This window comes from Coregonus lavaretus (assembly GCF_964263955.1).
Source record: "Coregonus lavaretus genome assembly, chromosome: 18".
NCBI lineage: Eukaryota > Metazoa > Chordata > Actinopteri > Salmoniformes > Salmonidae > Coregonus > Coregonus lavaretus.
In genome coordinates this window covers 1,564,461-1,578,195 of record NC_140005.1, presented here as the reverse complement: position 1 = coordinate 1,578,195, position 13,735 = coordinate 1,564,461, and the positions used below count along the sequence as shown (strand labels likewise).

General features: G+C 48.0%; 1 protein-coding gene across 1 annotated transcript in view; it reads right to left on the bottom strand.

Moving 5' to 3' along the window:
- Positions 1-13,735, bottom strand: part of atrn (attractin) — a 193,302-nt gene that overhangs the window by 28,312 nt on the left and 151,255 nt on the right. The window lies entirely within an intron of this gene.

Sequence of the window (13,735 nt, the reverse complement as noted above, 5' to 3'; positions counted from 1 at the left end):
GGTTAACAGAGTGAGTTAACAGACATACAGGTTAACAGACAGAGAAAAAGACAGACATACAGGTTAACAGAGATGGGTTAACAGACATACAGGTTAACATAGATGGGTTAACAGACATACAGGTTAACAGAGATGGGTTAACAGACATACAGGTTAACGGAGATGGGTTAACAGACATACAGGTTAACAGAGATGGGTTAACAGACATACAGGTTAACAGAGATGGGTTAACAGACAGACAGGTTAACAGAGATGGGTTAACAGACAGACAGGTTAACAGAGATGGGTTAACAGACAGACAGACAGGTTAACAGAGATGGGTTAACAGACAGACATACAGGTTAACAGAGATGGGTTAACAGACATACAGGTTAACAGAGATGGGTTAACAGACAGACATACAGGTTAACAAAGATGGGTTAACAGACATACAGGTTTACAGAGATGGGTCAACAGACAGACATACAGGTTAACAGAGATGGGTCAACAGACAGACATACAGGTTAACAGACAGACAGGTATTACTCTGCCATTTTAAAAGTCATGTCCCCCTCCGTCCTTGACTCCTCCTAAATAAGTCTATATAACACCCTGTCAGTGTTAGAATCTTAATATCACAAACAGAACTAGAGTTATAACCAGTTTTAGTCTTCGGTTTTCCCCCGTTGCCCCTCATTTTCCCGACAGTAGGTGCCGTGCCCAGTTGATAATCACTCTAACTATACCGAAACTAATTTCACACATATAACAGATGACATAAATTAAGTAAAGTATGATGGGGGCGGTAGGGTGAGTTGATGAGCGAAGCGAACGATGCATAATTATGTCATAACCAATTGTGAATGAAGAACAGTGCGGGCCATTCTACTGTATTGATCTATTCTAATTATAATCTCAAAATGGTCACTACATCAATCCACTAAATCCAAGCAATGAATTGTGACATCTCTGATGATTATTCTTCTGATTCTGAGCCTCAGCCTACACATCCAAGGCCTAAGCGCAAAATAGCCAGAACGGTGACCGCTGTCACCACCAAATGAAACGGTGAGACAGGAGGGGACGGCACCGTTCAGATAGAACAAGCCGGTGACAATGATACGGGCTGATTTTCGCACAAATTGTCAGCATAGAGAACAGACCCTACACATCAAGCAAAAAAACTACATCAGCGGCCTCCCGAGTGGCGCAGCGGTCTAAGGCACTGCATCGCAGTGCTTGAGGCGTCACTACAGACCCGGGTTCGATCCCAGGCTGTGTCACAGCCGGCCGTGACCGGGAGACCCATGAGGCGGCGCACAATTGGCCCAGCGCAGTCCGGGTTAGGGGAGGGTTTGGCCGGCCGGGATTTCCTTGTCCCATTGCGTTCTAGCGACTCCTTGAGGCGGGCCGAGCGCCTGCAGCTGGACGGTGTTTCCTCCGACACGTTGGTGCAGCTCGCTTCCGGGTTAAGCGAGCAGTGTGTCAAGAAGCAGTTCGGCTTGGCAGGGTCGTGTTTCGGAGGACAGATGGCTCTCAGCCTTCTCCTCTCCCGAGTCCATAAGGGAGTTGCAGCGATGGGACAAGACTGCGTCATTTCTTGTGAATATGTAATAGCAGCCTGCGTTCTTCTGAGGTGGAACCTAAAGGACCGTTCCTGACAGGAATTACGTAAAAATAGGGCCCTTTGGTAGGGGCCTGTAATGATTCTGATGAAAATAAGCTTTTTGTCTTATCAAAGACACCCGTCTATGTTTAGGGGGGGTTATACCCTCGACTAACCAATTCTAAATGGCACTTAGCAGTTAGCTTAAGCGGAAAATAGACATGACGCAATTATTCCAAAATTGCAGCTCGCTGTTGGGACATATTTTCCTACTTCAATCAACCAGTCCATTTAGAATTTGTGATTAAACTGTTGTCGCTTGTTGATCCCATCAGTTAGATCCGTTTTTATACAGGAGCTAGTTAGGCCTTGTCAAAGAGGCGGGGCTTTAGGAGGGACTGAAAGATAGTGATGGACTCAGAGTCACAGATGGCTGGAGGGAGCATAGCAGCAACCCTGGAGAGGGAGCATAGGGGCAACCCTGGAGAGGGAGCATAGCAGCAACCCTGGAGAGGGAGCATAGGGGCAACCCTGGAGAGGGAGCATAGGGGCAACCCTGGAGAGGGAGCATAGGGGCAACCCTGGAGAGGGAGCATAGCAGCAACCCTGGAGAGGGAGCATAGGGGCAACCCTGGAGAGGGAGCATAGGGGCAACCCTGGAGAGGGAGCATAGCAGCAACCCTGGAGAGGGAGCATAGGGGCAACCCTGGAGAGGGAGCATAGGGGCAACCCTGGAGAGGGAGCATAGCAGCAACCCTGGAGAGGGAGCATAGGGGCAACCCTGGAGAGGGAGCATAGCAGCAACCCTGGAGAGGGAGCATAGCAGCAACCCTGGAGAGGGAGCATAGGGGCAACCCTGGAGAGGGAGCATAGGGGCAACCCTGGAGAGGGAGCATAGCAGCAACCCTGGAGAGGGAGCATAGGGGCAACCCTGGAGAGGGAGCATAGCGGCAACCCTGGAGAGGGAGCATAGGGGCAACCCTGGAGAGGGAGCATAGGGGCAACCCTGGAGAGGGAGCATAGGGGCAACCCTGGAGAGGGAGCATAGCAGCAACCCTGGAGAGGGAGCATAGGGGCAACCCTGGAGAGGGAGCATAGGGGCAACCCTGGAGAGGGAGCATAGGGGCAACCCTGGAGAGGGAGCATAGCAGCAACCCTGGAGAGGGAGCATAGCAGCAACCCTGGAGAGGGAGCATAGCAGCAACCCTGGAGAGGGAGCATAGCAGCAACCCTGGAGAGGGAGCATAGGGGCAACCCTGGAGAGGGAGCATAGGGGCAACCCTGGAGAGGGAGCATAGGGGCAACCCTGGAGAGGGAGCATAGCAGCAACCCTGGAGAGGGAGCATAGCAGCAACCCTGGAGAGGGAGCATAGGGGCAACCCTGGAGAGGGAGCATAGGGGCAACCCTGGAGAGGGAGCATAGCAGCAACCCTGGAGAGGGAGCATAGGGGCAACCCTGGAGAGGGAGCATAGCAGCAACCCTGGAGAGGGAGCATAGCAGCAACCCTGGAGAGGGAGCATAGCAGCAACCCTGGAGAGGGAGCATAGCAGCAACCCTGGAGAGGGAGCATAGGGGCAACCCTGGAGAGGGAGCATAGCAGCAACCCTGGAGAGGGAGCATAGCAGCAACCCTGGAGAGGGAGCATAGCAGCAACCCTGGAGAGGGAGCATAGCAGCAACCCTGGAGAGGGAGCATAGCAGCAACCCTGGAGAAGGCCCTGTCGCCGAAGCTCTGGGGGAGAAGAAGGTCTGAGAGGTAAAGGGGGGGGGGGGGGGTCAAAAAGAGGATATTGTATTCAATCGAGTCTGAGGTGTGGCCATTGAGGGAGATGAAAAGTGCTATAAAGAGCACAGATAAACATATGTAGCCTAAGAAACAAGGTTCATGAAATCAATAACTTTCTAGTAACAGATGACATTCATATTCTGACAATCTCTGAAATTCACTTAGATAATACCTTTGATGATACAGTGGTAGCAATACAAGGTTATAACATATACAGAAAATACAAAATGCCAATGGGGGCGGTGATGCGGTCTACATTCAGAGCCACATTCCAGTAAATGTGTGAAATATTGATAATGTTATTGTTATGTTATAATATTATTGTGTTCATTTGTTATTATTTTTTACCTTAGTTTATTTAGTAAATATTTTCTTAACTCTTTCTTGAACTGCATTGTTGGTTAAGGGCTTGTAAGTACGCATTTCACGGTAATGTCTACACTTGTTGTATTCGGCGCATGTGAAAAATACAATTTTATTTTATATCAACAGAGAAGTATATTATTTAAGCTTTCATCAAGCTGCCCACTCAAGAAAAAGCTTCAAACTTTATCCAGTGCCTGCAACCTGGTTCAGGTTATCAGTCAACCTACCAGGGTAGTTACAAACAGCACAGGAATGGAATCATCAACATGTATTGATCATATCTTTACTATATTCCATCCATAAATACGAATAAAATTGTTAAATTACGAGCCTACTTGGTTTAGCCATGGAAAAAGACAAGAACCTTCCCACCAGCCATGATTGGCTGAGATAATGTATGGGTTGGACACGCCGGGAGATGAGTTGGGATTGGTCTGCCATGTAGCACGCTTCTGTCTATAACATGAGCTGGTCAGTATGTGTAGATAGTCCTTTCTACCGCGCCGTTTTTGAACGATATAACGTTAACCATCGAAAACTACAAAAGTTCTCAACAACATTGATGCCATGAATTTAGCAGGCGCTATCGACAGATCAGTAGGAAAAAGTGACAGGCTACTTTTTCCACACGCCACTGTCAGTGTGTACCAGAGTGACTTGACGCAACGCTGGCCAAACAAGACGTAGCTACAAACAAAACTGAGTTAAATTGTTCCAGTCTGTCGTGTATACGGGCAAGAGTCTAGCTACATTTTCCAGATATAAGTTTCTAATTTAGTCAGAAAGTAGTTTTTATTGCAAGTTAAAGCATACTGTTATTTAGCTAGCAAACGTTAGCTTGCTGCTCGCTAGCTAACGTTACGTGTATGATCTGTGTAGTTATATTATTCGAATCAGAAGACCATTTGCATTGCTAGTTATAGCCTAATGTTAGCTAGTCAACATTGAACCTAGTTTGTTAGCTTTAGCTACCTGCAGATTCATACTACAGCTATGGCAATGTTTCTATGAGTTGGGGTTATGCCGGTTCATTGTTTAGCTAGCTAGCTACATGTCTAAACAATAGACTCCACTATGTTGGGATTCTGGTTCATTGCTTAGCTAGCTAGCTACATGTCTAAACAATAGACTCCACTATGTTGGGATTCTGGTTCATTGTTTAGCTAGCTAGCTACATGTCTAAACAATAGACTCCACTATGTTGGGATTCTGGTTCATTGTTTAGCTAGCTAGCTACATGTCTAAACAATAGACTCCACTATGTTGGGATTCTGGTTCATTGTTTAGCTAGCTAGCTACATGTCTAAACAATAGACTCCAATATGTTGGGATTCTGGTTCATTGTTTAGCTAGCTAGCTACATGTCTAAACAATAGACTCCACTATGTTGGGATTCTGGTTCATTGTTTAGCTAGCTAGCTACATGTCTTAACAATAGACTCCACTATGTTGGGATTCTGGTTCATTGTTTAGCTAGCTAGCTACATGTCTAAACAATAGACTCCACTATGTTGGGATTCTGGTTCATTGTTTAGCTAGCTAGCTACATGTCTAAACAATAGACTCCACTATGTTGGGATTATGGTTCATTGTTTAGCTAGCTAGCTACATGTCTAAACAATAGACTCCACTATGTTGGGATTCTGGTTCATTGCTTAGCTAGCTAGCTACATGTCTTAACAAAATACTCCACTTCGGCCAGATTATTACATGACCCATCAAATTAGCAGGTGTGTCTGGGGGTGATTACTGACTTCGATTTTATTTCATGAACATGTGTACATGTCTAGACAATAGTGACCCATCCACTTATGAAAGACAAGCATTGTACACTGAACAAAAATAGAAAGGCAACATGTAAAGTATTGGTCCCATGTTTCATGAGCTGAAATAAAAAGACACCCGAAATTTTCCCATAAACACAAAAAGCATATTTCTCTCAAATTGTGTGCACACATTTGTTTAACATCCCTGTTATTGAGCATTCCTCCTTTGCCAAGATAATCCATCCACCTGACAGGTGTGGCATATCAAGAAGCTGATTAAACATGATCATTACACAGGTGCACCTTGTGCTGAGGACAATAAAACACCACTCTAAAATGTGCAGTTTTGTCACACAACAAAATGCCAAAGATGTCTCAAGTTTTGAGGGAGTGTGCAATTGGCATGCTGACTGCGGGAAGGTCCACCAGAGATGTTGCCAAAAAATTTAATGTTCATTTCTCTACCAAAAGCCACCTCAAATCTTTGAAATGTTTCATTTATATTTTTGTTCAGCATAATTTTGAATTCCGTAAAGTGACTGTGGATGATGTGAAAAAATAATGTTTGTCTATCAACAATGACAAGCCACCGGGGTCTGACAACTTGGATGGAAAATTACTGAGGATAATAGCGGACGATATTGCCACTCCTATTTGCCATATCTTCAATCTTGTGCCCTCAGACCTGGAGGGAAGCAAAAGTCATTCCGCTACCCAAGATTAGTAAAGCCCCCTTTACTGGCTCAAATAGCCGACCAATCAGCATGTTACCAACCCTTAGTAAACTATTGGAAAAAATTGTGTTTGACCAGATACAATGCTATTTTACAATAAATAAATGAACAACAGACTTTCAGCATGCTTATAGAGAAGGACATTCAACAAGCACGGCACATACAAAAATTACTGATGATTGGCTGAGAAAAATTGATGATAAAAAGATTGTGGGGGCTGTTTTGTTATACTTCAGTGCGGCTTTTGACATTATCAATCATAGTCTGCTGCTGGAAAAACGTATGTGTTATTGCTTTACACCCCCTGCTATAATGTGGATAAAGAGTTACCTGTCTAACAGAACACAGAGGGTGTTCTTTAATGGAAGCCTCTCCAACATAATCCAGGTAGAATCAGGAATTCCCCAGGGCAGCTGTTTTTCAATCTTTACTAACGACATGCCACTGGCTTCAGCTAAATCTTGTAATGAATAATGTGGAAATTGAACAAGTTGAGGAGACTAAACTGCTTGGAGTAACCCTGGATTGTAAACTGTTATGGTCAAAACATGTTGATGCAACAGTAGCTAAAATGGGGAGAGATCAACAAATTATTTGATGACAAATTATTTTTGGCCTTAATGCTATTAGCCCATTCAAACACATTTATTTATTTATTTTATTTCACCTTTATTTAACCAGGTAAGCCAGTTGAGAACAAGTTCTCATTTACAACTGCGACCTGGCCAAGATAAAGCAAAGCAGTGTGATAAAAACAACAACACAGAGTTACATATGGGGTAAAACAAAACATAAAGTCAAAAATACAACAGAAAATATATATACAGTGTGTGCAAATGTAGCAAGTTATGGAGGTAAGGCAATAAATAGGCTATAGTGCAAAATAATTACAATTAGTATTAACACTGGAATGCTAGATGTGCAGAAGATGATGTGCAAATAGAGATACTGGGGTGCAAAAGAGCAAAATAAATAAAAATATGGGGATGAGGTAGTTGGGTGGGTTAATTTCAGATGGGCTGTGTACAGGTGCAGTGATCGGTAAGGTGACAACTGATGCTTAAAGTTAGTGAGGGAGATAAGTGTCTCCAGCTTCAGAGATTTTTGCAATTTGTTCCAGTCATTGGCAGCAGAGAACTGGAAGGAATGGCGGCCAAAGGAGGTGTTGGCTTTGGGGATGACCAGTGAGATATACCTGCTGGAGCGCAGACTACGGGTAGGTGTTGCTATGGTGACCAATTAGCTAAAATAAGGCGGGGATTTGCCTAGCAGTGATTTATAGATGACCTGGAGCAAGTGGGTTTGGCGACGAATATGTAGTGAGGGCCAGCCAACAAGAGCGTATAGGTCACAGTGGTGGGTAGTGTATAGGGCTTTGGAGACAAAACGGATGGCACTGTGATAGACTACATCCAATTTGCTGAGTAGAGTGTTGGAGGCTATTTTGTAAATGACATCGCCGAAGTCAAGGATCGGTAGGATAGTCAGTTTTACGAGGGCATGTTTGGCAGCATGAGTGAAGGAGGCTTCGTTGCGAAATAGGAAGCCAATTCTAGATTTAACTTTGGATTGGAGATGCTTAATGTGAGTCTGGAAGGAGAGTTTACAGTCTAACCAGACACGTAGGTATTTGTAGTTGTCCACATACTCTAGGTCAGACCCGTCGAGAGTAGTGATTCTAGTCGGGCAGGTGGGTGCAAGCAGCGTTCGATTGAAGAGCATGCATTTAGTTTTACTAGTGTTTAAGAGCAGTTGGAGGCTACGGAAGGAGTGTTGTATGACATTGAAGCTCGTTTGGAGGTTTGTTAACACAGTGTCCAATGAAGGGCCAGATGTATACAAAATGGTGTCGTCTGCGTAGAGGTGGATCTGAGAGTCACCAGCAGCAAGAGCGACATCATTGATATACACAGAGAATAGTGTCGGCCCGAGAATTGAACCCTGTGGCACCCCCATAGAGACTGCCAGAGGTCCAGACAACAGGCCCTCCGATTTGACACATTGAACTCTATCTGAGAAGTAGTTGGTGAACCAGGCGAGGCAGTCATTTGAGAAACCAAGGCTATTTAGTCTGCCAATAAGAATGTGGTGATTGACAGAGTCGAAAGCCTTGGCCAGGTCGATGAAGACGGCTGCACAGTACTGTCTATTATCGATCGCGGTTATAATATCGTTTAGGACCTTGAGCGTGGCTGAGGTGCACCCATGACCAGCTCGGAAACCGGGTTGCATAGCAGAGAAGGTACGGTGGGATTCGAAATGGACGGTGATCTGTTTGTTAACAATGTCTACACTGTATTTCTGATCAATTTGATGTTATTTTAAATGGGCCAAAATGTTTTATTTTCTTTCGAAAACAAGGACATTTCTAAGTGACCCCAAACTTTTGAACGGTAGTGTACATGTCGGTTGTTTTGCTCTACGACGTCCACAGGCCTCACAAGACTCGTCTGAATGTCCCCCAGCTTCATTATATAATACCCGCAAAGCACCATGGCTTTTTCTTTGCAACTCTGCCTTGAAGGTCAGCATCCCAGAGTCGCCTCGTCACTGTTGACGTTGAGACTGGTGTTTTGCGGGTACTATTTAATTAAGCTGCCAGTTGACCTTACCTAATCTTACCCACAATTGCTGATGCTCCAGAAACTCAACTAGTCTCAAGAAGGCCAGTTTTATTGCTTCTTTAAATCAGCACAACAGTTTTCAGCTGTGCTAACATAATTGCAAAAGGGTTTTCTAATGATCAATTAGCCTTTTAAAATGATAAACTTGGATTAGCAAACACAACGTGCCATTAGAACACAGGACTGATGGTTGCTGATAATGGGCCTCTGTACGCCTACGTAGATATTCCATTACAAATCAGCCGTTCCCAGCTACAATAGCCATTTACAACATTAACAATGTCTACACTGTATTTCTAATCAATTTTATGTTATTTGAAAGGACCCCAAACTTTTGAACGGTAGTGTACGTGTTTGTGAGAGTCTCACTTTTACACAGAGGCGTGCGACGCCCACACTGATCTTACGCTACAGACAGAAGTTGTCAGATCGGCTGTACAGACTTCAGACGAGTCCCAAGACGCCTGTGGGGTTCGTAGAGCAAAACGGAGACCACCATCCCGTTCGTGAGAGCATCATCTTTCCATAGAGGGGTCATAATGGTTTGGACGCTACAGACGATTTTGTGAGAAGACCGATTTTCGGGATGTCTCATGGTCTGACACACCTCTCTAGCTCTGTCACCTTTCACCGCAGATACGAAAGTGTTACATAGGCATTGCCAAAGCAAGTGAAATAGATAATAAACAAAAGTGAAATTAACAATAAATTAACAGTAAACATTACACAAAAGTTCCAAAGGAATAGAGACAAATCAAATGTCATATGTCTATATACAGTGTTGTAACGATGTGAAATAGTTAATGGACAAAAGTGAAAATAAATCAACATAAATATGGGTTGTATTTACAATGGTGTTTGTTCTTCACTGGTTGCCCTTTTCTTGTGGCAACAGGTCACAAATCTCTCTCTCTCCCTCAGACTATCCCTCAGTCTCTCTCTACCCCTCTCTCTCCCTTGGTCTCTCCCTCTCTCTCTTTACCCCTCTCTCTCCCTTGGTCTCTACCTCTCTCTCTCTACCCCTCTCTCTCCCTCTCTCTCTACCTCCTCTCTTCTTCCTCCCCCTCTCTCTACCTCCTCTCTTCTTCCTCCCCCTCTCTCTCCCTTGGTCTCTCCCTCTCTCTCCCTACCTCTTCTTCCTCCCCTCTCTCTCTCCCTACCTCTTCTTCCTCCCCTCTCTCTCTCCCTACCTCTTCTTCCTCCCCTCTCTCTCTCCCTACCTCTTCTTCCTCCCCTCTCTCTCTCCCTACCTCTTCTTCCTCCCCTCTCTCTCTCCCTACCTCTTCTTCCTCCCCTCTCTCTCTCCCTACCTCTTCTTCCTCCCCTCTCTCTCTCCCTACCTCTTCTTCCTCCCCCTCTCCCTCTCCCTTGGTCTCTCCCTCTCTCTCCCTACCTCTTCTTCCTCCCCCTCTCTCTCTCCCTACCTCTTCTTCCTACCTCTTCTTCCTCCCCCTCTCTCTCCCTACCTCTTCTTCCTCCCCCTCTCTCTCCCTACCTCTTCTTCCTCCCCCTCTCTCTCCCTACCTCTTCTTCCTCCCCCTCTCTCTCCCTACCTCTTCTTCCTCCCCCTCTCTCTCCCTACCTCTTCTTCCTCCCCCTCTCTCTCTCCCTACCTCTTCTTCCTCCCTCTCTCTCCCTACCTCTTCTTCCTCCCCCTCTCTCCCTACCTCTTCTTCCTCCCCCTCTCTCCCTACCTCTTCTTCCTCCCTCTCTCTCCCTACCTCTTCTTCCTCCCCCTCTCTCCCTACCTCTTCTTCCTCCCCCTCTCTCACTACGTTTCTCTCTCCAAGCACCATGTGTTTCAACTTAACTTTCCATTATGCCCATAGAACTTTAATGGTGCTGTTTATGAAGGACTTTTTAACACAAGTACTGCTCTGCTCTGCAGACACACACCAAACACCCAGCTCACTGCCACTACACACCACCACAACACTATCGCCACTACCCACCACCATTACACACCACTATCGCCACTACCCACCACCACAACACTATCGCCACTACCCACCACCATTACACACCACTATCGCCACTACCCACCACCACAACACTATCGCCACTACCCACCACCACTATCGCCACTACCCACCACCACAACACTATCGCCACTACCCACCACCACAACACTATCGCCACTACCCACCACCACCACTATCGCCACTACCCACCACCACCACTATCGACCACCACTATCGCCACTACACACCACCACAACACTATCGCCACTACCCACCACCATTACACACCACTATCGCCACTACCCACCACCACCACTATCGCCACTACCCACCACCACTATCGCCACTACCCACCACCACTATCGCCACTACCCACCACCACTATCGCCACTACCCACCACCACTATCGCCACTACCCACCACCACTATCGCCACTACCCACCACCACCACTATCGCCACTACCCACCACCACCACTATCGCCACTACCCACCACCACCACTATCGACCACCACTATCGCCACTACACACCACCACAACACTATCGCCACTACCCACCACCATTACACACCACTATCGCCACTACCCACCACCACCACTATCGCCACTACCCACCACCACCACTATCGCCACTACCCACCACCACTATCGCCACTACCCACCACCACTATCGCCACTACCCACCACCACTATCGCCACTACCCACCACCACTATCGCCACTACCCACCACCACTATCGCCACTACCCACCACCACTATCGCCACTACCCACCACCACTATCGCCACTACCCACCACCACTATCGCCACTACCCACCACCACTATCGCCACTACCCACCACCACTATCGCCACTACCCACCACCACTATCGCCACTACCCACCACCACTATCGCCACTACCCACCACCACCACTATCGCCACTACCCACCACCACTATCGCCACTACCCACCACCACTATCGCCACTACCCACCACCACTATCGCCACTACCCACCACCACTATCGCCACTACCCACCACCACTACACGCAAAAAAACACACTATTCTAGCCTGTAGGTCTCTCCTCTGGCCTCGGGGCTATTCTAGCCTGTAGGTCTCTCCTCTGGCCTCGGGGCTAGCCTAGCCTGTAGGTCTCTCCTCTGGCCTCGGGGCTAGCCTAGCCTGTAGGTCTCTCCTCTGGCCTCGGGGCTATTCTAGCCTGTAGGTCTCTCTGGCCTCGGGGCTATTCTAGCCTGTAGGTCTCTCCTCTGGCCTCGGGGCTATTCTAGCCTGTAGGACTCTCCTCTGGCCTCGGGGCTATTCTAGCCTGTAGGACTCTCCTCTGGCCTCGGGGCTATTCTAGCCTGTAGGACTCTCCTCTGGCCTCGGGGCTATTCTAGCCTGTAGGACTCTCCTCTGGCCTCGGGGCTATTCTAGCCTGTAGGTCTCTCCTCTGGCGTCGGGGCTATTCTAGCCTGTAGGTCTCTCCTCTGGCCTCGGGGCTATTCTAGCCTGTAGGTCTCTCCTCTGGCCTCTGGGCTATTCTAGCCTGTAGGACTCTCCTCTGGCCTCGGGGCTATTCTAGCCTGTAGGACTCTCCTCTGGCCTCGGGGCTATTCTAGCCTGTAGGTCTCTCCTCTGGCCTCGGGGCTATTCTAGCCTGTAGGTCTCTCCTCTGGCCTCGGGGCTATTCTAGCCTGTAGGTCTCTCCTCTGGCCTCTGGGCTATTCTAGCCTGTAGGACTCTCCTCTGGCCTCGGGGCTATTCTAGCCTGTAGGTCTCTCCTCTGGCCTCGGGGCTAGCCTAGCCTGTAGGTCTCTCCTCTGGCCTCGGGGCTAGCCTAGCCTGTAGGTCTCTTCTCTGGCCTCGGGGCTATTCTAGCCTGTAGGTCTCTCCTCTGGCCTCGGGGCTAGCCTAGCCTGTAGGTCTCTCCTCTGGCCTCGGGGCTATTCTAGCCTGTAGGTCTCTCCTCTGGCCTCGGGGCTAGCCTAGCCTGTAGGTCTCTCCTCTGGCCTCGGGGCTAGCCTAGCCTGTAGGTCTCTCCTCTGGCCTCGGGGCTATTCTAGCCTGTAGGTCTCTCCTCTGGCCTCGGGGCTATTCTAGCCTGTAGGTCTCTCCTCTGGCCTCGGGGCTAGCCTAGCCTGTAGGTCTCTCCTCTGGCCTCGGGGCTAGCCTAGCCTGTAGGTCTCTCCTCTGGCCTCTGGCCTCGGGGCTAGCCTAGCCTGTAGGTCTCTCCTCTGGTTGCAGCGGGCTGGAAGCTCAGCCCAACACTGGGACTACACTGGGCAGGACGAGGAGCAGCCCAGTCGAAAGCAGTCAGGGTAGAGGAAGGGGAACGAGGGGGGGGGGGGGGCAGCCAAACCACTTCCAGAAGAGGAAGAGAACAGAAAGTTGTCTTGGGGGGGGGGGGGGGGGGGGGGCAGAGCAGACAGACAGACCGGCAGCAGGCTGTGAAACACACAGCAGAGAATGAGGGAGAGTGCTTACACACACACACACACACACACACACACACACACACACACACACAAACACACAAACACACACAAACACACGCTTGCAGGCGCACATTCCCAGTCTCACGCACACAGATTAAGTCATGACAGGAGAATTTGATTCTTATCCAGAAACTTTCTGAGTGGACATATACAGTACGCCTATAGAGAGAATCAGCGAACTCACACGCACACCCCCATAAAAGGACCTGTCAATCAAAGCCACCAGCGTATGTCAGACACAAGAGCAAATATTTCTCCTCTCTTTAAAACGTATTAAAAACCTCCCGAAAGTAGGATGGAAGATAATGACTTGACCAGGACAGTATGAAGGGGACAGCTGACTTGACCAGGACAGTATGAAGGGGACAGCTGACTTGACCAGGACAGTATGAAGGGGACAGCTGACTTGACCAGGACAGTATGAAGGGGACAGCTG